This window comes from Diceros bicornis, chromosome 28, assembly GCF_020826845.1.
Source record: "Diceros bicornis minor isolate mBicDic1 chromosome 28, mDicBic1.mat.cur, whole genome shotgun sequence".
Lineage (NCBI taxonomy): Eukaryota > Metazoa > Chordata > Mammalia > Perissodactyla > Rhinocerotidae > Diceros > Diceros bicornis.
Genome location: NC_080767.1, coordinates 3,154,022 through 3,178,354, shown reverse-complemented (window position 1 = coordinate 3,178,354; position 24,333 = coordinate 3,154,022). Strand labels below are relative to the sequence as shown.

General features: G+C 36.8%; 1 pseudogene; it reads right to left on the bottom strand.

Moving 5' to 3' along the window:
* Positions 1-8,245: 8,245 nt before the first annotated feature.
* On the bottom strand, positions 8,246-9,025 carry LOC131393762 (proline-rich protein 23E-like; annotated as a pseudogene).
* Positions 9,026-24,333: the final 15,308 nt, after the last annotated feature.

The window sequence follows — 24,333 nt, the reverse complement described above, 5'->3', positions numbered from 1 at the left end:
TACACAAAACTTAACTCCAAATGGATTAAAGACTTGAATGTAAGACCTGAAACTATGAAACTTCTAGAAGAAAACATAGGCAGTATGCTCTTCGACATCGGTCTTAGCAACATCTTTTCAAACACCACGTCTGACTGGGCAAGAGAAACAATAGAAAAAATAAACAAATGGGACTGCATCAAACTAAAAAGCTTCTGCACAGCAAAGGAAACCATCAACAAAACGAAAAGACAACCTAACAATTGAGAGAAGATATTTGCAAACCATACATCTGATAAAAGGTCTATCTCCAAAATATATAAAGAACACAACAAAAAACCTAACAACCCAATTAATAAATGGGCAAAAGACCTGAACAGACATTTCTCCAAAGAAGATATACAGATGGCCAACAGGCACATGAAAAGGTTTTCAACATCATTAACTATCAGGGTAATGCAAATCAAAACTGCAATGAGATATCACCTCATTTCCGTCAGAATGGCTATAATTAACAAGACAGGAAACAACAAGTGTTGGAGAGGATGTTGAGAGAAGGGAACTCTCATACACTGCTGGTGGGAGTGCAAACTGGTGCAGCCACTATGCAAAACAGTATGGAGATTCCTCAAAAAATCAAGGATAGAACTACAATATGATCCAGCTATTCCACTGCTGGGTATTTATCCAAAGAACTTGAAAACACCAATGCGTAAAGACACATGCACCCCTGTGTTCATTGCAGCGTTATTCACAACAGCCAAGACTTGGAAGTAACCTAAGTGCCCATCAAGGGACGAATGGATAAAGAAATTGTGGTGTATATACACAATGGAATACTACTCAGCCATAAGAAATGATGAATCCAGCCATTTTTGACAACATGGATGGACATTGAGGGTATTATGCAAAGTGAAATAAGTCAGAGGGAGAAGGTCAAATACCATATGATTTCCTTCATTAAGTAGTAGATAATAACAACAGCAAACAAACACATAGAGACAGAGATTGGATTGGTGGTTACCAGAGGGGAAGGTGGGAGGAAGGAGGGTGAGAGGGATAATTTGGCACATGTGTGTGGTGATGGGTTGTAATTAGTATTTGGATGGTGAACATGATGTAATCTATGCAGAAATAGAAGTATAATGATGTACACCTGAAATTTATACAATGTTATAAACCAATGTTACTGTGATAAACAAAAAATTAAAAAAATAAATTATTGTGGCCAATAAAAGGAGAGGTTAAATCAACAATTTTCTTCCCATAAATAAAACTGCTAGCCTTAGTGAAAAAAAGAAAAGAAAAGAAAAGAAAAGAAATCAGACGGAAGGAAATAATAAAGAGCAGAAATGCATGCAATTGAAAACAGAAGAATTATAAGGAAAATCGATGAAACAAATAGTTGGTTCTTTGAAAAGATCAATAAAATTGGCAAACCTCTAGCATTCCAGATAATAAAAAAGAGAGGAGGCACAAAGTACCAGCATCAGGAATAGAGCAGCAGCCTATCACTGAAGCCTGAGCAGATGTCACAGGGGGTGATAAAGACCTACTACGAACAACGCTACTTAGGTAAATTTGACAGATAATATGAACGAACTCCTCAAAAAGCACAAACTAATATAATTCACCCAGTATACAAAAGATAATTTGAATGGCCTAAAACTATTTAGTAAATTGAATTTCTGTTGCAAAAACTCCCCAAAAAGAAATCTCTATATCTAGTTGGCTTCACTGGAGAATTCTACCAAATATTTAAAAGTGAATTCTACATGATCTCTTTCAGAAAATAGAAGAGGAAGGAACACTTTCTCATTCATTTCATGAAGCCAGTAGTGCTTTGATACTGAAACTAGAAGAAGAGAGTAGAACAAAAGAAACCTAAAGGCCAATACTCTTCATTAATATAGATACAAAAAAGCCTTAAAAGAGACACAGGATCTTTGTATTATTTTTTATAACAGCATGCGAATATAAAATTATCTCAAAATAAAAAGTTTAAGTAAAAAAATCCTTAATTAGTCTGAAGCACAGACCCATGAAAAAATAGCTAATGTTTTTAATTTTAAAGACAGTCACAGTCACAGCACATGTGTGCTTATATTGGGTGAACTCAACAGGAAAACATATCAAAATTAAACTTTCCCCTAATATTAAGTAATGTATTTTGTGTAATTATGTAATTGGATAACCTAAATTCAGAAAAAATAAGATGAATGGGCTGTTGATTTAGCACCACTGGACATATTTGATCAACTAATGCACTGTTGTCAGCCCTCCAACATGGAGTATCATAATCCTGGTGTAACAGAACTGCGAACAGCAATTAAGCAAAAGCAACTACAAGTATATGCATATATCCCCATTTGTAAAACAAGGAAAATTCCCAAACTCACAGAGTGGTGGCAGGATTATATGAGGCAATGGCTAGGTGATAGACAGAATAATACCCCTCCCCATGTTGTCCCTATACTAATTACTAACTGTTTCATGGCAAAGGGATTTGCAGATACAATTGAGTTAAGGATCTTGAGATGGAAAGATTTTTCTGGATTATTCAGGTGGGCCCAATATAATCATTAGGGTCCTTATAACAGGGAGGCAAGAGGATCAAAGTCATAAAAAGGATATGTGATGAGGGAATCAGAGTTGGTCATGGAGCTCTTTGAAGATGGAGGAAGTAGCCACAAACCCAGGAATGTAGGTGGCCTCTGGAAGTTGGAAATGTACAGGAGACAGATTCTACCCCAAAGCTTCCAGAAGGAACACAGGCTACCAACACCTTCTCCAGGACTATAAGATAACTAATTGGTGTTGTTTGAAGTAACTAAGTTGTGGTAATTTGTTACAGCAGCTTCCTTATTAGGAAACCAATGCAAAATATAAACACAACATTTAGGACGAAGATGGAGTAACAAGGAACAAATATGCCCTCTCAGCCAAAAATAAAACAGAAAAAATGTATGAAACAATGGTATTCAAAATGTTGGATACTAGGCAACAAAGGGCAGTGATCCCAGAGAGACAGGAAACAAAACAGTGAGCCACTCAATAATTTCAGCTTGCTTCCTGCCTTGAGAGAGGCTCCAGACTGTGGCACAAGGAAAGAAACTAGGCAGAACCAAGGAGGAGCATACGGAGGTCAGGGAGACCACAGTGCTGGGGTGTGCAGAGCGGAGTTCCAGAGAGGAGAGACTTGCACGGGTGTGTTCCTGTGAGGCTCTGAGCACAGTGCCCACACACAGTAAATACTCCCAGTGTGTTACCCACAGAAACTGACAACACCCATTGTCACTGTCATTGCCATGCACCACGGGAGTTGCTTGGCCCACCAATTTATATTACATTATTAATAACAATAACAAAAGGCTTCACAATTATTTCTATAATGTAGCCTATGAAAATGATTTTCTTAAGAACAAAAGTGACATACATTTCCGTCTTTCAATGAATGAAAAGGATTTGCTTTTTAACTTTCACTTTTTTAAAAAAAATTTAACTGTCAGGAAAAATACCACTCAATGAAACTGTAAAGTTAATAAGGAGATACACCTTTAAATTTACAGCCGGCAGCAGGCAGCATTCTTTATCTTTGGGAAGGTGAGAAATCGTGGTCAGTTGTTTTGTTCTCACTTCTAAAGAGCACAAATTTCATAAATAATAAGCTCAAGTGGCAGATGGCAGGTGCTCCAGATTTCTTGAGGCATCTGTCATTGCCAGAGCAATGCACTGTCCTGGGTGTAGATCCTTCCTAATGATCAATAAATATTCTAGGGGCCAGCCCCGTGGCTTAGCGGTTAAGTGCGCGCACTCCACTACTGGCGGCCCGGGTTCAGATCCCGGGCATGCACCGATGCACCGCTTCTCCGGCCATGCTGAGGCCGCGTCCCACATACAGCAACTAGAAGGATGTGCAACTATGACATACAACTATCTACTGGGACTTTGGAGAAAAAAAGGAGGAGGGTTGGCAATAGATGTTAGTTCAGAGCCAGTCTTCCTCAGCAAAAAGAGGAGGATTAGCAATGATGTTAGCTCAGGTCTGATCTTCCTCACACACACACACACACACACAAAATATTCTGAAACTCCCTCTAGAAGAGTCTGAACCAAGGGTGACAAATGTCTCTGTGCCTTCTTGGAACAAAGAAATATTTGTCATTTAGCTGACTGCTACATTGTTTCCTCTGACATGAGCGTCCTTTTGCTGGATATAATAAATATTCTCCAAAAATAAACTATGAGATTCCACAAAGAATGTAGGTGATGAAAATGTCACTGCATAGTTATGTGATAGTTATGTGTTCATAAAGAGGGCTCCAAATATTCTGGAGATATACAGAAATATATATATATATATATATAGAGAGAGAGGGAGAGACAGAGAGAGTGATTCCTTATGAAATCTGACAGATTCATAGAAAGCAATTATAGAGTCTGTTCTACTTACTAAATCCGTCAGGAGTACAAAGTGGACCAAGCATACTTTTTTACACTTTTCTGTTGTCAGTGTAAAACTCAAAACATTAAAAGTATAACTCTAAAGATATATAGGATGAGTACATGCAAAAGATTTTTCTCCTCATTAGTGAGGAACTGATGGCATGGTAAAGCAGACTCAAGAGGCTTTGAGGAAATGGGCATTTGTAATCATTTTTTAAAAGAATGTTATAATAAAATTTCTAGAGTATATATAAAGCAAGTTAACGTCCTACAGGACAATCAAACAATACAGAATTGGGTTATCTTTTAGCCCAGAGAAAAATCACTTGCATTTCTAGAAGACCCAATTCTGTAAATTAACATATAACTCCACAGAGTCCAGTCTCTAATCAAATAGTAAGTAGCAAAGTCAAACACGTTCTTACAAAATTAAATAATCCTTGTATATTAACAATGCCTATTAAACAATGCTCTAATATAACATTGAATTAACATATCATCTCCTTTAGCCTTATTTCAAGGTTTGGACAAATTTTCTTAATACTGTCTGTGCTTGGTACCATCCCTATTATAATGTCACTATTCAATAAACTTATAATTAACCTCATAATGTGGTAAAGAAACATAAAACACCTGGTGAAAACTCACAACCATTGGAGGTAGCTTAAATTCTTTAGGACACTCCAGTACTATTTGACTCATTTACATTTATGTGAAACTGACTCCTCCTGTTCACTACTATTAGATTATCAACCTGGCTGGGCTGACTTATAAAATTACTGTCCTCCACCCCCGACTTCTCATTTAGTTAATGTTTACAAAGAACCAGCGTATATAACTAACTGCCCTTTCTTTACTGTCCACAAAAGCAAGAGCAGCAAACAAATGGGAAAGCAGCTCAGTCAACTAAAATGAAATCACTTCCAGGACAGATGAATCGTGTGGTGGGAGACTCCCACCTGAGTCCCCCAGTTGTGTAACTGATGCACCCCAGCTGGTCTCAGCACATGGTGAGCAGTGGTGGTTATTCCATGTGCATAACCAGGAATCCCATTGATACAGGACTGGATATTTCAGACAGCGTGATCCACAGAGACAGACAATGAGAGAACGTAGTTCAGAGCCCAGTTCAGAGACACCAAACAGAAAATTACTGGTTAAGTTTAAAATAAATTATTTTTTTAAATCTTGGGTAAATAACCAAAGTTTAAAAAAGACAACTTTAAGCATTGAAGTTTCTATCACCTGAGAACCAGAAGGATGGTGTACTAAAATAGTGCAGTATTTTTGTCTGAAAACTTCATTCAAGTTCTAACTTATCAATATCAAATCTTTTTACTTCTCTCAGCCTCAATTTCTTGATTTCTTTAATAACTTTATATTGAATATGTTGATATTTGAGAAAATGCACAGTGAGTTTTAAAATGCTCTACAAAGATTGATCACTATAGTTCTTTTTTCTTTAAGTCCAAACCATGTGAAAACCTCAGTACTAAGAGTGCAAGATCATAACTTAAATTTAGAAAAAAATCTATCCATCTTAAAAAAATATTCAGTTTATGGCATAAATAGAAAAATAATAGCTCATTTAAAGAGCATGCCTTTTGGAAAGTATAATCAAGAGGCAACTCTGAAACATATTTAGATCAGAAACCAGAGTTAGAAACTTTTGCTTTCCTGTCCACTCCTGAAATATTTGACATTTACATACATGAAGAACAGTTACTTGGAAATATTACCGAAGCATGGATTTGGAGATCAAAAGCAGCTGTACTACCTGGCCTTGAGATCCCTACCAAGACCCGTACGCTGGTGCTGTGATTCAATTATGAAGATAGTTACACAGCCCTGATGGTGCTCAGACTGTGCGGTTTAATTGGCTTTGGTGGCTGAAATGGCCACCAAATTAGTAATTAGTTTTTGTTGTTCTTATGAAATTAATTCTACAGATCCTCTGATACAGGGTATTCCCTTGACCTCTAAGAGTCATTATCCTCACCTAGAAAAAATATCTATCCATTTGCTGTTTGCACTCTAAGCAAGAAGAGAATACGTGAGGTGAGCTAACCTGTACCTGTGTCCTTTCCTCTTTTTAAACATATTCTCAGATAGCAAATATTTTTTTCCTCCTTCTGTTTGATTGGGGTATTTTGATCTTCCTTTTCTAGTTTCCTTTATATATTTATATATATACACACATATATATATTTCGATTTCTGTGAAGACTACATTGTGTTCACCATCCAAAGTCTAACTGCCATCCGTCACTGTACACGTGTGCCCTTTTACCCCTTTCACTCTCCCTCCTCCCTCCTTTCCTTCTGGTAACCACCAATTCTCTGTTCTCTGTGTCTATGTGTTTGTTTGTTGTTATTTGTTTATCTTCCACATATGAGTGAAATCATGTGGTATTTGGCTTTCTCCATCTGACTTATTTTGCTTAGCATAATGCCCTCAAGTTCCATCCATGGTGTCACAAATGCCAAGATTTCATCTTTTTTTATGGCTGAGTAGTATTCCATTCTGTGTGTGTGTGTATATATATATATATATACATTTTCTTTATTCATTCATCTGTTGATGGGCACTTAGGTTGTTTCTGTGACTAATGCTGCGATGAAGATAGGGGTGCATCTATCTTTTTGAAAATGTGTTTTTGTGTTCTTTCGATAAATACTCAGAAGTGGGATAGCTGGATCATGTGGTAGTTCTATTCTTAATTTTTTGAGGAATCTCCATACTGTTTTCCATTGTGGCTACACCAATTTACGTTCCCATCAGGAGTGCATGAGGGTTCCTTTCTCTTCATATCCTCTCCAACACTTGTTATTTCTTGTCTTTTCAATAATAGCCATTCTGAAAAGGCATGGGGTGATATCTCATTGTAGTTTTGATTTGTGTTTCCCTAATAATTAGTGATGTTGAACATCTTTTCATGTGCCTCTTGGCCATCTGTATATCTTCTTTGGAAAAATGTCTGTTCAGATCTTCTGTCGACTTTTTAATTGGGTTATTTATTTTTTTTGTTGTTGAGTTGTATGAGTTCTTTATATATTTTGGATATCAACCCTTTATCAGATATATGATTTGCAAATATCTTCTCTAAATCAGTAGGCTGTCTTCTCATTTTGTTGATGGTTTCCTTTGCTGTGCAGAAACTTTTTAGTTTGAAGTAGCCCTATTTGTTTGAGGAGACGTGGTATTCAAAAAGATACTGCTATACTGCTAAGACTGATGTCAAAGACTGTACTGCCTATGTTTTCTTCTAGGAGTTTTATGGTTGCAGGTCTTACATTCAAGTCTTTAATCCAGTTTGAGTTAATTTTGTGTATGGTGTAAGACAATGGTCTACTTTTCATTTTTTTTGCATGTCACTGTCCAGTTTTCCCAATTGGAAAGAGACTTTTGAAGAGACTTCCCTTTCTCTACTGTATGTTCTTGGCTCCTTTGTCAAAAATTAGCTATTCATAAATGTGTGGGTTTATTTCTGGGCTCTCAATTCTGTTCCACCGATTTGTGTGTGTGTTTGTGTTTTTAATTATAGCATGTTATACAAATCACATTTTACAAGGTTGCACTCATGTGTATTTGAGGACCTATATCAAATATACTAGAATGCTGGCCCATGACAAGGGCTAGGGAGGGGAAAGGGTGCAGGCAGCAGGGTTGAAGGGCAGAGGGGGAATAAATGAAAGTGAAAATAAATAACAAAGAGAGGACTCTGCATGTGCCGATGAGAGTGTGCTGTGTACTGAAGAACAGTGAACAACTTACATTTGAGATCCTTTAAAAAATTAAAAGTCAAAGAATCCAGGCAGACCTACAGCTCTCTGGGCACCATGCAATATGTCTCCCATGGTTGGAGGGGGTGACTGGGGATTGATAAGACATAGAAGAGGCAGCAGCAGGCCCTACAGTGCAGCCAGGGGGAGCTGGGGCATTGGGAATTGGGCTGAGGGTCTGCACCGGAGGAAGGGAGCAGAGGGCAGAGTTCTGGGCTGGAGGACAGCACAGGTGCCCAAATGCTGAATCTGGAGGCCCACTCTGATGGAGAGGCCTGGCACCTCTTCAAGTGAGAAGCAACTCTGGAAGGCCCCCCTACTGCAGCCAGGGAGGCTGAGCTGGCTGGAGTTTACCATCCCACCTGGGTACAGTGAAGGTACGCAACCCTGCTCAGAGTTGGAGAGCCTGAGGAGTGCAGCAGTGGGGTCCCAAGGAGTAAGGAAATACACTGGAGGCCAAGGTGGCTAGGAGCCAGCTTCCCACGGGGATCAAAGAGGGAGATACCCCAAGGCCAGATGGAGGGCACTGAGGCAGCTGGAGGGGATTGCCCCATCCAGAGATAACCACCAAAGGGTGCCTACATGTGAGTCCAAGGGGCCTGGCACCCCATCCAGGAGTGGATGACACAGAGGGTCCTCATGAAAGGCCGGCAGGCTGGGTCAGTTAGAGGTCCGTTTCCCACACAGGCACAGAAGCTGCAGGAAGACCTCAGGCATGCCCCAGAGGCAGCTGGTAGTACTCGGATTTCCTTCAAGGGCTGGGAGGCAGGGGGCACATGTTTCTGCATAGCTTGTTCCTGGGAGGTGGCTGCCCCCATCGTGGACGTGGATGAGGTTTGCTCTTCCCCAAGCCTGGTTACATGTGGCTGGTGGGCCATTCTGTCTTCCCATCTCCATCAGACAAAAGCTGTTCTCTCTCTTGCATAAGCCCAGGAACCCACACCCCTGTGTGTCTGTTTTTGTGCCAGTATCATACTGTTTCGATTACTATAGCTTGAAATCAGGGAACGTGATATATCCAGCTTTGTTCTTTTTTCTAAGGATTGCTTTGGCCCTTTTTCAGTTCCTTAAGGTAGAAGCTTAGATTATTGATTTGATATCTTTCTTCTCTTTTCAAATTTAAAAGGTTAATACTATACATTTTCTTCTAAGCACAGCTTTGGTGGTGCCCTACAAACTTCAATAAGTTGTATTTTCCTTTTTACTTAATTCAAAATATTTTCTAATTCTCTTTGAGAATTTGATTATTCTCATGGATTATTTTGAAAGGTCTTATTTAATTTCCAAGGAGATGTTACTCTTATCTTTCTGTTATTGATTTCTAGTTCAGTTCTGTTATGGTCTGAGAATATACTTTATATGACTGCAATTATTTTAAATGTATTAAGGTTCAATTTATGACCCAGAATATGGTCTATATTGGTAAATATCCATGTACACTTTAAAAGAATATGTGTTCTGCTGTTGTTGGGTGGATCGTTCAACAAATGTCAACTAGGTCCAGCTGGTTGATGGTGTTGTTCAGTTCTTTTATATCCTTGTTGATTTTTTGTGTGCTAGCTCTATCTACTACTGAGAGAGGTATCTTAAAGTCTCCAACTACAGTATGGATTTCTCTACTTCTCCTTTCAGTTGTCAGTTTTTCTTTCATGTATTTTTAATCTCTGTTGTTAGGTGCATGTACATTAGGATTGTTATATTTTCTGGTGAATTGACACTTTTATAACTATGTAATGTCCCTCTTTCTCCCTAGTAATTATTTTGGCTCTGAAATCTACTTTATCTGATATTTAAAAAGCCACTTCAATTCTGGATACCACAATTTTTATTAGGTATTTATTGCTGTGTAACAGATCATCCCAAATTTAGCGAGTTACAACAAAAAACATTTATAATTTCATGCTTTGAGAGTCAGAAGACCAGGAGCAGCTTAGTGAGTTCTTCCGGCTCTGCTGCTGGTCAGGACTGTAGTCATCTGAAGGGTGAGAGGATCTGCTTTCAAGCTCACTCAGATGGCTCTTGGCAGGAGGATTTAAGTCCTCACCATGTGGGCTCGATAGGGCCACTGGCTTCCCACAGGGCATGTGACAAGAGGCAGAGAGAGACAGAGAAAGGGAATGTGTGTGAGAGAAAGAGAGATAGGTTTCTGGGTCTTTTATAAAGTAAATTTCATTTTAGAAATGACATACTATCCCTTCTGCCATATTGGTCACATAGACAAACCTGCACAATGAGAGATTACCTGAGAGTGTGAACACCAGGCAGCAGAGATCACTGGGGCAATTTTAGAAGCTGGCTACCACAGTAGCTGTCTGCAGCTTCCAATATCCAGAACTTTCTGTGTCAATTTCTATGGACTATTTCATCTTTTAAGTGATTGGCCAGGATCTTTTCTTTCTACTCATATCTATTAATTTTTTATTGTATACTGGACACTGTAAGATGATACATTGTAGTGGCCCTGGATTGTGCTGTATTTTTCAAAAAAGTGATGAGTTTAATTCTGGAAGACAGAAAAATTATTGTCAGATCACTGTGATCATATCTAGGCCTGGTTTACACTTTTTAATGATAGATTTACTTCAGCTTTGCCTTTACTTCAAGGGCATAGACATTTACTCCTGGCATGAAGGCTTTGTAGGGTTTCAGCTGAATGCCAAAAGTTTTTACCCAAGTCTCTACACTCAGGACAAACCCTAAGCATGATATTACTCCAACATTTTCTGTCAAATAATTTCTCTTAGCTCTCAGCTTACCTACAGCTAGGATCTACCAGTCCTTCTAAAGTTTTTCTCCAAGCTTGTACAGCCCAGGTGTTGGCTATGGACTTGAGCAGAAGTTCCACATGGACTTCTGAAGTTCCCTCCAATCACTCCAGCACTGCACTCCTGAGAAACATCAGCCTTGGCAGCCTCTCATTCTGAATACGTTTTCACTCTGCCAATGAGGTAGCTGTTCCCAGCTTGAGCTCTACCTCCTGGTGTCCAGCCAAGAAATTGTCCTCAGAAGGAAAATTGGATGGCTATAGAGCTCGCTTCACATGCCTCCTCCTTTTAAGAATTACAGTCTTGTATTTTTTACTGCATAGTGCCTGAAAATGGTGATTTTACATATTTTCCCAACTGTACAGTTCTTCCTGACAATTATTCAATCCAGTATTTATATTTTAAAGTCTTTTAAATCATCTCACAAATATCTCATGGATTTGGGCATAGTCAGAATCAGAGCCCTTTAATCTTTTGAAGAGAGATCTATAAAATATGAAATATTTCCCCACAACTTGTGTTAACTATACAGTAAATGGATAATGATGGCAAGTTACCCACATGGTGCTGTTACTTGGCATGGGGTTTTCTAATTTCTGTGTCATGTCATGTTCTCAAAGAAAGCCTATATTTAAGGAGATCTAATTTTTTTCTCACATTGTAAAGAAAGATAATAATTCCAAAGTCAATTGGAAGATACCATAAAAGTTATATCATCACCCTACACACAAAACAGGTGCAGTTGCTGTGTTTTAAAAACCTCTTTAAAAACTCCCTCCAGGTGACTAACCCCATGACCAGTGGCTAAGTTCGATGCACTCCACTTCCATGGCCTGGGTTCACAAGTTCGGATCCTGGGCGCAGACCTACACCACTCATGAGCCATGCTGTGGTGGTGACCCACATACAAAATAGAGGAAGATTGGCTTGCATGTTAGCTCAAGGTGAATCTTCCTCAGCAAAGACAAAACAGAACAAAACAAAACTCCTTCCAGCTTGTCAATATTGCAAGCAGATTGGAGAAGACTTATTCCCATTTGAATTTTGAGTGTTTTGCCTCTTCTTCTGGCTGGTGTTTTCTGCTGATGAAAGAAGAATTACATGAGAAATAGAAATCACAAGATCTCTGGCCATTTTCTTTCAGCCTTCCCATTATACAGATAAGTCATTTCTGAACATATTTAGTCATAGGTCTAGCAACTGAAATTTTGGTTACTAGAATCAAGGTTGAACCAGAAAATGTATCTTAGAAGAGTTCTGGAAATAACTCTGTGATTATATATGTGATTAGATATACACACATTCAGAAGAGAATAAAACATTGTGTTTGGCTTCTCTGAACAAGACATTGCAGAACTGGCCTGTCAATAACTTTCAGTAGAAATAGCATAATGCAGTACAATTAGAGCATAAAATCATTTTTATTCTCTGCCAATTATATGAAAATGAAGATGGACATAAAATAATTGAATGTTTATTTGAGAAAATGCTCATGACATAATCTTCAAAGAAAAACAAAAATATACACGTGACAGCATTTCATTTGGAAATAAAACAGTTTGTGAGAATTTAGTTCTATACTTACTAACAGAATATTTACTGGTTGTAAAACTATAGATGTCTTTTTGGGTCAAATTTAACATTTTCCATATTTTCCAAATTATATAAAATGACGTGTATTTACTTTTATTTTGACCAAAAGTCAGAACATTTTACTTAAAAAAGGTATTTTAGAAATAGAGGTAGTTTGAAAACATTATGCTAAGTGAAAGAAGCTGGACACAAAAGGCAACATGTTGTGTGATTCCATTTCTATGACACATCCAGAATAGATAAATCCATAGAAAAAGAAAGTAGATGAATGGATTCCAGGATCTGGAGGTGATGGTGGCAGTGAATGTGGAGTGCCTGCTCTTGTATGTGAATTATATCTCAATAAAAAAGTTGGTTGATTTTTTTTTCAAAAGAAGATAAGGTACTTTTAGTCATCTTTCTCTATTACTCATTTCTAATCATCTGATTCTTTGTAAAAAAAATAGCTTGAGACATACTTCACATAATATATTCACCAGTAAAATAAATTCACCATTAAAAATAGACAATTTAGGGGTTTTTAGTATATTCATAGAGTTGTGGATCCATTAACACTATCTAATTCTAGAACATTTTCATTACCTCCCTGAAAAACCCATACCCATTAGCAGTCACTAACCATCTTCTCCCCACCCAACCACTCACCCTAGGCAACTGCTGGTTTACTTTCTGTACTTATAAATTTGCCTATTTGGGGCATGTCATATAAATGGAATAATCTAATACATGGACTTCTGTGGCTGCATTCTTCCACTTAGCAGGTTTTCAATGTTCATCTATGTTGTAGCACGTATCACTACTTCATCCCTTTTTATTGTCAAATAAATGTTATTGTATGAGTATACCACATTTTGTTTAGCTAGTCATCAGTTTATAGACATTTTGCTGTTTTCAGTTTTTGGCTAAAATAAATAATGCCCCTATGAATATTCGTGTACTGGTTTTTAAGTTTCCGATTTCTTTTGACGGTGGCCATACACCTGGATGTGGAAGAGCTGGGTCATATGGTAACTCTATGATTAAGATTTTGAGGAATTGTCAAATTGTTTTCCAAAGCACCTGTACCATTTACATTCCCACCAGCAGTACATGAAGGTTCCAATTTCTTCACATAATCATAAACACTTGTTTATGGTCTGTCTTTTTAATTATAAGCATCTTAGTGTATAGGAAGTGGTACCCCATGGCAGTTTTGATTTGCATTTTCCTAAAGACTAATTACGTTGAGCATCTTTTGATATGCTTATTTGCCATGGTTTTTTTTTTTTTTTGTGAGGAAGATCAGCCCTGAGCTAACATCCGATGCCAATCCTCCTCTTTTTAGCTGAGGAAGATTGGCCCTGGGCTAACATCCGTGCCCATCTTCCTCTACTTTATATGGGACACCTCCACAGCATGGCTTGACAAGTAGTGTGTTGGTGCGTGCCCTGGGATCTGAACCTGTGAACCCCGGGCCACTGAAGCAGAGCGAGCACACTTAACCACTGAGCCACTGGGCTGGCCCCCTTATTTGCCATTTGTATATTTTCTCTGGAGAAATTCAGATCCTTAGCCCATTTTTAAAGTGGGTTATTTGTCTTTTTCTTATTATTGAGTTGTAAGAGGTTTTTATGTATTCTGGATATAAGACCCTCTGAGATATATGATTTGCAAATATTTACTCCCATTTTGTGGGGTGTTTTTTCTTTCATGTTTTTACTTTCTTCAGCACACAAGGTTTTATCTTTGAAGTGTTTCAATTCATCTACTTTTTCTTTGTCACTTGTATTTTGGTATCGCATCTAAGAAATCAATTCCTAACACAGGTCACAAAAATTTACTCCTATGTGTCCTTCTAGGAGTTTTATAGTTTTAGCTTTTACATTTAGTTCTTTGATCCATTTAAGGTAATTTTTCTATATGATGTAAGATAAGGGTCCAACTCCAATCTTTCGCATGTGGATATCCGGTTGTTGCAGCAACATTAGTTGAAAAGACTATTCTTTCCCCATCGAACTATCTTGGCTCTTATTGAAAATTAATTTACCAGAAATGTGTTTATTTATTGACTCTCAATTCTATTCCATTGCTCTATAGGTCTGTCCCTAAGCTAGTATTACACTGTCCTGACTACAGTACTTCTGTAGTAAGTTCTGAAATCAGATAGTGTGAATTCTTCATCTTGTTTTTCTTTTTCATGACTGTTTTGACTATTCTGAGTCCATTGCATTTCTATATGATTTTAGGGTTAGTTTGTCAATTCCTGCAGAAAAGACAACGGTGATGATAGGAATTGCATTGAATCTGTAGGTCATTTGGGAGAATATTGTTATTTTAATAATATTATTATCTTAACAACAGTAATCCTTTGGCCGATGAATATGGGATGTTTTTACATTTATTTTGGTCTTTAATTTCTGTCAATTATTTTTGTAGCTTTCAGTGTACAAGTCTTGTGCTTCTTTTGTTAAATTTGATAAGTGTTTTATTTTTTTTTGATGCTATTCTAAATGTAATTGTTTTCCTAATCTCATTTTAGGATCGTTCACTGCTAATGTGTGGAAATACAATTGATTTTGGTTTGCTGATCTTGTATCTGCAACCTTGGTGAATTCACTTAATTCTAAAAGATTTTTTTATTGGACTGTTAGCATTTTTATATATAAAAGCCTATTTCATCTGCAAAGAAAGACAGTTTTATTTTTTCCTTTCCACTCTAGATGCTTTATATTTCCTTTACTTGCCTAATTGCCCAGGATAGGACTTCTAACGCAATATTGAATAGAGGTGGTGAGATCTGATATTTTTGTCTTGTTTCCCATATTAGAAGGGAAGCACTCAGTCTTTTGCCACTAACTATGATAACTTCTTTGGATTTTCTGTAGCCGTCCTTTATTAGGCTGAAGAAATTTCCTTCTATTTTCAGTTTGTAAATTATTTTTATCGTGAAATAGTGTTGGATTTTGTCAAATCTCTTTGTGTGTGTGTCTATTGAGAGATTCATGTTGTATTTGATCTTTATTCTATTAATATAGCATATTATATTAATTGATTTTCAGATATTTAAACACTGTTGTATTTCTGAGATAAATCCCACCTAGTCGTAGTGTATAATATTTTTATATGTTTCTAGATTTATTTTGCTAGTATTTTGTTGAGAATTTTTGCTTCTATATTTATAAATTTATACGCCCTTTTCTTCTGTTATCTTTGTCTTGGTTTTGGCACCAGGGAAATGTTAGTCTCATAGAATAAACTCTTCCTCTATTTTTTGGAAGAATTTGGAAAGGAATGACATGAAATCTTTAATTTTTTGCTAGAAATCACCAGTACAGCCTTAGCTTTTCAATTTACATATTATCAATTCTTCTCCTTATTTAGTTTTCTTTCTTTCCAAAGTATTGAAAGGCTGAGTATACAAATGGACAATGGCCAGACCACATAAGAAAAAAAAACTCTGACCCACAATCTGTAGGAACCAGCCCAAGAAGCCAGTCCACTATCTACAAGTCAGACCACTGTTTCTCACAAAGAGCCCAGGAAGCCAAACAATCAGCACAGAACAGCCAGGACTTGATTAATAACTGACAATTTTTCTAACTTTTGCCCCTACTTCCACCTTAGGACCAAGCAGAGAAAGCCCAACATGAGCTCCTAACCAATCACACAGGATGCCTCCTCCTGGTCAGTCTGCCTGCAGCTTCCCCGTGCCCACAGTCCCAGTCAGGGCATATCTGAAGACTTCCCTCTTTTCTGCCATAGATCTTTCCTGCTCCTTTGCCTGCCTGTGAGTCTCTGCCAAAACACAAGTAATGGTGGCTAATTCCCTTATGATAGCAAGCTCTAAGTAAGTAACGTTTGCTTGTTCCCTTTTGGTGTCTTTATTTCCACAGTATGAAACAACTCATAGGCTACAAAAAAAAGGTAAAGTATCAGTCCTTTGTTGTTCATTTATCCTGACTCCATTCAAAATTTTGTATAAATAGACACATTATGTTACTGATGAAATTACAATCCCAGTTCATTTCTCATCTTGTGTCTGTTTACTAAATTAACCAGCTACATCTAAAACCATGATATGGGTTTCAGTGAGTAAGATCTATGGGAGAAGTATCCAGTCACAATAATCTTCAAAAGTGAGCATTATTTTTGTATGAGGTAGTTAATCATAACTCTTGAACCCATGAATACGCCTTCCTGTGGGTTCTGTAAGGTGGACACTAGAAAATTCACAATGAAGGAAAGGAAAGTCTGCAGCTCTCTGCCATAATGTGAACTGCACATGAGCCATCTGGGGCTGATGGGCTCCAGAGCTGTGAGTTTGGAAGATTGCTCAGCTGATCTCGGAACCACTTCATGTAATTACAAAAATTGGTGGCCCAGACGAGGAGAGAATACCTAACTTGTAAGTGTACCATTTGCCCTACCCTCAATTCATGACTATATTCCTAAACACTTTCAAACAATGTAAATAGAATTATTCCATAATGTAGTCTCTTGGCCACTCAGCAGAAAAGCATAATGTCAAGCAGTATGGTTCTCTATGCATCCTCTAGTTTGTGTCTCTACCCACCACATATACACACATGCAGACGCACATATATCCACATGCACTAAGGTAAGATTAATGAGGCATTTATCTCAGATACAAACTGTAAGGAAGAAGGGGGGTCCAAAAATCTCAGGAATCAAGATTAAGAATATTTAATACAATATTTTTAAAAACAAAAGTTAATGCAAAAATCTGCAATAAACAAAAATATCACAATTTCAAATAAAGACAATATTCCGTCCTGCATTTGCATAACCCTGCTTCAGTTGCCTCCCCTTGAAAACTTTATTTACAAAAACAGATGGTTCATAGTTTGCCAATTTTATTTTTTAGAAATATGTTTCCTTTTAAATACTGGGAAGTATTACATCATTGAAAATTTACAAACACATGGTCTTCTCTCTGAATTAATATGTACTCACCCTCACAAAACAAGATTATTTATCAAATTTTCAACTCCAGTATAACAATATTTACTATTATAGAAAACTGACACATCATAAAACTGCAAATATGGCCAGTGAATTTGAAACCAAATAGAATATAAGCGTATTTGAAGATTTTATCTATAATGCTTAAAATAGCTATTCAGGAGTCTAAAAGTCAATCCATTGATCTAGGAGAAAGAAACCAGTCAGGTGAATAAAAACTTCACATACCACAAGGTTTTCTTAACATTTTCATTTATTGCATGAATGCATCTTTCCACCATATTCCCATGTCTGCTTCTGATAAAGTGCTGAGTACTGCATTTCAAGGTGTCATATCTAAGGCTAACTTCTGTCCATTCTTACCAAGGATAGTCACTTTCCCAAGGAACTCTCTTGCAGGAAGATAAAACTGCCATGCCTCATGCACTTACTATACAACTTACAAGTTTCAACTGCAGTTCTATTTCCCCTCCATGGTGGTTGCTTCTCTTGCAGTTACAGAAGGAGCACTCTATTATCAACAGGAGAACAGAGCTTCATATGTGTGTGAACTTGTGTGAGCACAGTTTCTAGCTTCCTAAACTGGATCAATTTCTTATCTCTATTTTCTTTTTTCTTCCTTTATTTCCCCTTGGCTTTTGTGTTCTCCTCTCCCATTCATATCTTTCAAAACATGCTACCATGACCAGAAGAGAAAAATAAACTATATTTGTTTCTCAGAAATTATTAGAAAACAGAAAATCTCAGTTACTGTTGAAGTCTTTGAGTTTTACATTATTAAGAAATTAATATTTCAAACAGAAATAAAAAGAGTATGACTATTTTTACAAATATTCCCTTTGCAGAGGAGCATCCTCAAAATCTTATAAACCTTCAGGGAGCACACAAAGAAGTTCTACTTAACTCACTCCCCTCTGGTATGTTTGCTGATTTTTAGTTTTCTGAGTTTGACTAAAACTTGGTGAAAGTCTGTCAAAATCCCTAGCAATGAGCTTTCTCTGCAATATTGAGCTTTCTCTTCTGAATCGAGGAGTTTGTATTTGCCTAATAATGGAACTACAAAACCTAAAAGGGATAAATTGCATTAATTCCAAATACAAAAAGTCATAGTAAGAATCTAGACCTAAAAATACTCAGGTAGTCCTATGGTCTGAGTGCCCTGATGCCCCTGCTCTCAGTCTCAGTCTCTTCTTCAACCCATCCTATTTCCTAGGAAATGACTAAGAGACGACGCTCCCTCTGACACCCCTTTTACCAGTTTTCCCCACTACTCAGAACTCTTTAAGTCATCCCACTGTGCTCAAGGATTAAAATTGTCTTTGACTAACAGTCAAAGTCATGCATTCTCTGGTCCTAATCCCTTTCCTGAGCTGTAAATAATGAAGCAACATGTTGGAAAAAATATAGCAAACCATAGGTAGGTGAAACCATATATTGAGAGTATGAGAATCACGGGAATTTCCAATAAAACAGAACCACATAATTAAACTACTTCATATTGTCTCTATCTATGGGATTTTCAGAAGAGGAGCTCCCTTCTTATAGTTCTTTTTTATTTCCCCCACCTCTCTTACTGTTCTAACCCCTGCCAGATATTTCATTGAAATATAGGACTACAGAAAGAAATTTTTACATTGAGAATTATTGCCATTTGGATCTACCTTTAGTGAAGAGATGACTTTTTCTTTTTTCAGCTTTACCGATTTTTTTTGTTTGTTTATTGCGATAAATTTGTTTATAACGTATAAATTTCAGGTGTACATCATTATACTTCTATTTCTGCCTGGATTACATCATGTTCTCATGTTCACCACACAAATACTAATTACTATCTATCGCCACACACATGTGTCTAATTATCCCTTTTGCCCTCCTCCCCGCCCCCTTCCCCTATAGTAATTACCACCAATCCAATCTCTGTCTCTGTGTGTTTGTTTGTTGCTATTATTATCTACTACTTAATGAGTGAGATAATATGGTATTTGGCCTTCTCCCTCTGATTTATTTCACTTTGCATAATACCCTCAATGTCCATCCATGTTGTCACAAATGGCTGGATTTCATCATTTCTTATGGCTGAGTAGTATTCCATTGTGCACATATACCACATCTTCTTTATCCATTCATCCCTTGATGGGCACTTAGGTTACTTCCAAGTCTTGGATATTGTGAATAATGCTGCCATGAACACAGGGGCACATGTATCTTCATGCATTGGTGTTTTCATGTTCTTTGGATAAATACCCACCAGTGGAATAGATGGATCATATGGTAGTTCTATCCTTAATTTTTTGAGGAATTTCCGTACTGTTTTCAATAGTGGCTGCACCAGTTTGCACTCCCACCAGCAGTGTATGAGAGTTCCCTTCTTTCCACATCCTCTCCGATGCTTGTTGTTTGCAGTCTTGTTAATTATAGCCATTTTGATGGGCATAAGGTGATAGCTCATTGTAGTTGCACATGAAAAGATGTTCAACATCATTAAATATCAGGGAAATGCAAATCAAAGAGGTGACTTTTGTACCGAAGTGTCAGTGCTAACATCATCTGAACTCACCCCCTCCATGATAGTTCATTAACCCTTAGGTTTGCAAGAGAATAGAATGGAGGTTTTGTTGTTACAAATATCACTAATTGTTGGGGCAGGGGGAAGAAAGGGAAAGAGGTGTTTTGTGCTTCATCATGAGCTAATGTAGCCATCTTGGCCCATATGTAACTTCTTCCCACAACTCAATGGCCTTTTAGCACTTGAAGGTGACTGAGGAACATCACATTCCACAAACCCAGGATGAAGAGGAGTATCCAGTTTTAAGCTATTGGGAGTTCTTTCAGGTTTGTTCTTGTGTCCTATGGACATGCACACAGATTATTTTTCTTTCTTTTCTTTCCTTTTGAGTTTTTCTTTACTTTCTGACACTATAAGATCCTCAGCATTCACCTTGTATTTTTCCTACTTTTGTTCTAAAACTAGCTTTTTCTCCAAGGATCTGGATTCTTTTTATTGGACAATGGTAATTAGGAACAATAATCTGGGCACTACATGTGCCTGTTACTACTGGAGTGTCACAGCTACTAGGTCTTCTCAGTGGACAGATTTAGGAAATACATATATACATGTATACTAAATAATATATATACATGCTTAACATGTATTACTAGATCTATCTATACACAAATAAAATAAGCACAAGAGCTGATGGATATCTTCAACTGTAATCTGGTACCACAGGGTATTTGTCACTTCTTTACCTGACAATGAGAAAACTGGCTCTCATTATCTACAAAATATTCACCTATTAATTTTCACATGCTAAAGTTCACTGTGATACAGAGGTCCATGGATTTTACTAAATGCATAGATTGACATATCCACCCCCACAATACCACTTAGAATAACTCCATTACTCTAAAGATTTCCTTTAGCCTCAGCTTGTGTCAGCCACAGCCGCTTCCTCCTCCCCAACCCCTTGGTAAATACTGATTTGTTTTTTGCTCCTATAATTTTGACTTTTTCAGAATATCATATAAATGGAATAATATGATATGTAGCCTTCAAGTCTGTCTTCTTTCACTTAGCAAAATGTATTTATGACTTACTAGTGGTTATATGAATTCGTATCTCATTGCTTGTTATTGCTGAATAGTACTCTATGTACGAATATACTACATTTTGTTTATCTATTCAGTTGATGGACATTTGGATTATTTCCAGTTCAGATCGATTATGAATAAAGCTACTATGAACATTTGTATAAAAGCCTTTGTGTGAATATATGTTTGCATTTCTCTTGAATAAATGTGTAGAGGTAGAATGGCTAGATCTTATGTTAGGTGTATGCTTAACTCTATAAAAAATTGCCGAACTATTTTTCAAAGTGGCTGTACCATTTTGAATTCAAAGAGCAAGAAAATGAGTGCTCCTGTTACTTCAGATTTTCTCTAGCATTTAGTATCAAACATGTTTTTTTTTTACCCTTTAATAGGTGTGGAGTGGTATGTCATTATGGCTTTAATTTAGATTTCTCTAATGACTAAAAATGTTGGACATCTTTTCATATACTTACTGCTGTTCACATAGTAAGTGTGTGTGTGTATGTGTGTGTGTGGGTATGAAATGTTCAGATCGTTTGGCTATATTTTGATTGGGTTATTTGTTTAATTTTTGTTTAGTTTTAAGGGTTTTTTTAATATATTATGAAAAAAAGTCCTTTATATGCTATGTGATTTGAAAATATTTTCTCCCAGTCTGTGTCTTTTCTTTTAATTCTTTTAATATTCTCTGTTGCAGAGCAAAAATTTTATAATTTTTACAAAATTCAATTTATCAATATTTTCTTTTATAGATTGTTTTTGTATTGTACCTGAAAACTCATACAAAAGCCAAAGTGAGCTGATTTTCTCCTAAGGGTTTTACAGATTTACATTGTACATTAAGGCATATGATCGATTTGCAGTTAAATTTTGTATATAATATGTGGTATGTGTCAAAGTTTATTTTATTGCATATCCACATCTTTCTGTTCCAACATTTGTTGAAAGATGTATCTTTCTTCACTGAATAACCTTTGAACTTTTGTCAAAATCGGTTGACTATATATGTGTGGGTTTATTTTTGGACACTCTATTCCATCCATTGGTCTATGGTCTATCTTATGCCAATACCATACTGTCTTCATCATCACATCTTTATAGTAAGTCTTGAAATCAAGTGTCATGAGTCCTCCACCTTCCTTTTTTTCTCCCAGAATTGTTTTGGCTAAAGTGCTACCTGTGCCTTTCCTTGGCCATTTTAGTATTCCCATATGCCGTTCCATGGCATAATAGTATTTAATCTTCAAACATATTGTGACTCCAGAATATCTTGCCAGAGTTTTAGATCTTATTTGATTTCTGTCATGGATGCTTTGTAGTTTTCAGCATATATATCCTGCACGTACTTTGTTAGATTGAAATGTGACGTATTTAATTTTTTATTCTAGTTTAAGTGGTATTCTTTTAAATTTAGAGTTCCAATTGTTCATTGCAAGTATATTGGAGTATAAATGGATTTATAAAGTATTGATCTTGTATCCTGCAACCTTGCTAAACTTACTTGTTAGTTCTAGGAACTTTCTGCCAGATTATTTTGGAGTTTATATGTAGCAAGTTATGTTTTATTTTATTTCTGTAATTTGTCTGCCTTTTATTTATCTTTCCGTATTATACTGGCTAGCAAGTCTAGTGTTGTGTTGCACGCAAGCAGTGAGAAATAACAAAACAGCTTGTTCTTGATTATTGGGAGAAATAATTGAGTCACTCACCATTAGAGAAGATTTTAGTTAGTTTTTTGTACATACCTTTTTATTAGCTTTATTAAGGTCTGTCCATACTTAATTTACTAAGAGTGTTTATCATGAAAGAATATGGGATTTTGTCCAGTGATTTTTTTTGCATCTATTGATATGATCACATGAGTTTTCTTATTTAGACTATTAAAATGGTGAAACACATTTGATATATTTTTGAATGTTGAACTAGCCCTGCATTTTAGGAAAAAATTCCACTTGGTCATGATGTATTATCATTGTTATATATTATTGGATTCAATTTGTTAACATTTTGTCACTGATTTTTGAATTTAAGTCAGAAAAGAGAGTATCTGTATTTTTAAAAAGAATATATTATTTTCTTGTGGTATCTGTATCTAGCTTACTATTACGATAATGTTGGACTCATATAGCCAATTGAAAGGGTAGAATTTCTATAAACCTGCCCCTCTATAAATATAATGAAAACACTGACAAAAATTGTCAATATTATCTTTTTTAGAACTCCGGAAATGAGCAAAAGGCATACAACAATCTGAGGAGTGTTTATCCCAAAAAACTGCCAAGACTTGGAAAGAATAGTAGCATTTGTGGCATTGTAACTTGGCCTACATTCACGCAATTCCAGAGCTGTGTGACAGCCTTCAAAACAACCTGCCTTTCAATTACAGCAACTATGGAAACCAACAGGCTTGCAGCTATTGGAAGGGGCACACTGAGATTGGAGATCCTCAAAAAATCCCGTTCCAGAACATTCTTACTATTTACGATTGTTACAGGGCACTCTTGTTATTTGACCTAAATCAGCATTCACCCTATGGAAAAACCCTATCCCCATGGTGATTGTCAAAAACAATCCATGTCAACCTTTTGACGTCACAGCTGCGTGATGCTGTGATACCATTTGAAGCAAAGAAAAGTCTGACCAAAAACTGAAAAGTGAGATTTGGGGACCAAGAAGACTATAAGGGCCTTTGAAAAGCTCTGACATTTTCATTGAAATCAAGAAAGTTTAACACTTGTGCAGGGCTATGTGCATGGCCACAAAAGTTATTAGAATGCCCAGTTTCTCACCTCTGACCTTGAGGCCTTAGAAAAACAGAAAGTGAAAACCAAGGCAGAGTTGTAAGCTTCCTGAGAGCTGAAGGTGCTTCCAAACACACACTCAGAGCTCCTGAAAAAAGGATGAAAGACATATTGGTTTAAGTAACTTAAGGAAATATCTGACCAATTGTTAGCTGACCACCAAGTAACTGAGCAAAACCTTCAATGGCTGCATAATGTAGGAAATATAAATTTTAGAGAATTAGTACAGGAAAGTAATTAAGCAAACAGCAACAAGGGTAAAAGCAAAACAGCAACAAACCTTTGGGAGGGATGAATCTAATTTCTAGATTTGCCACATATTATCTAAAATATCCAATTGTCAACCAAATGTTATGAGATGTGCAAAGAGATAGGAGAGTATGGCCCATACACAGGGAAAAGAAAAAGAGTAGT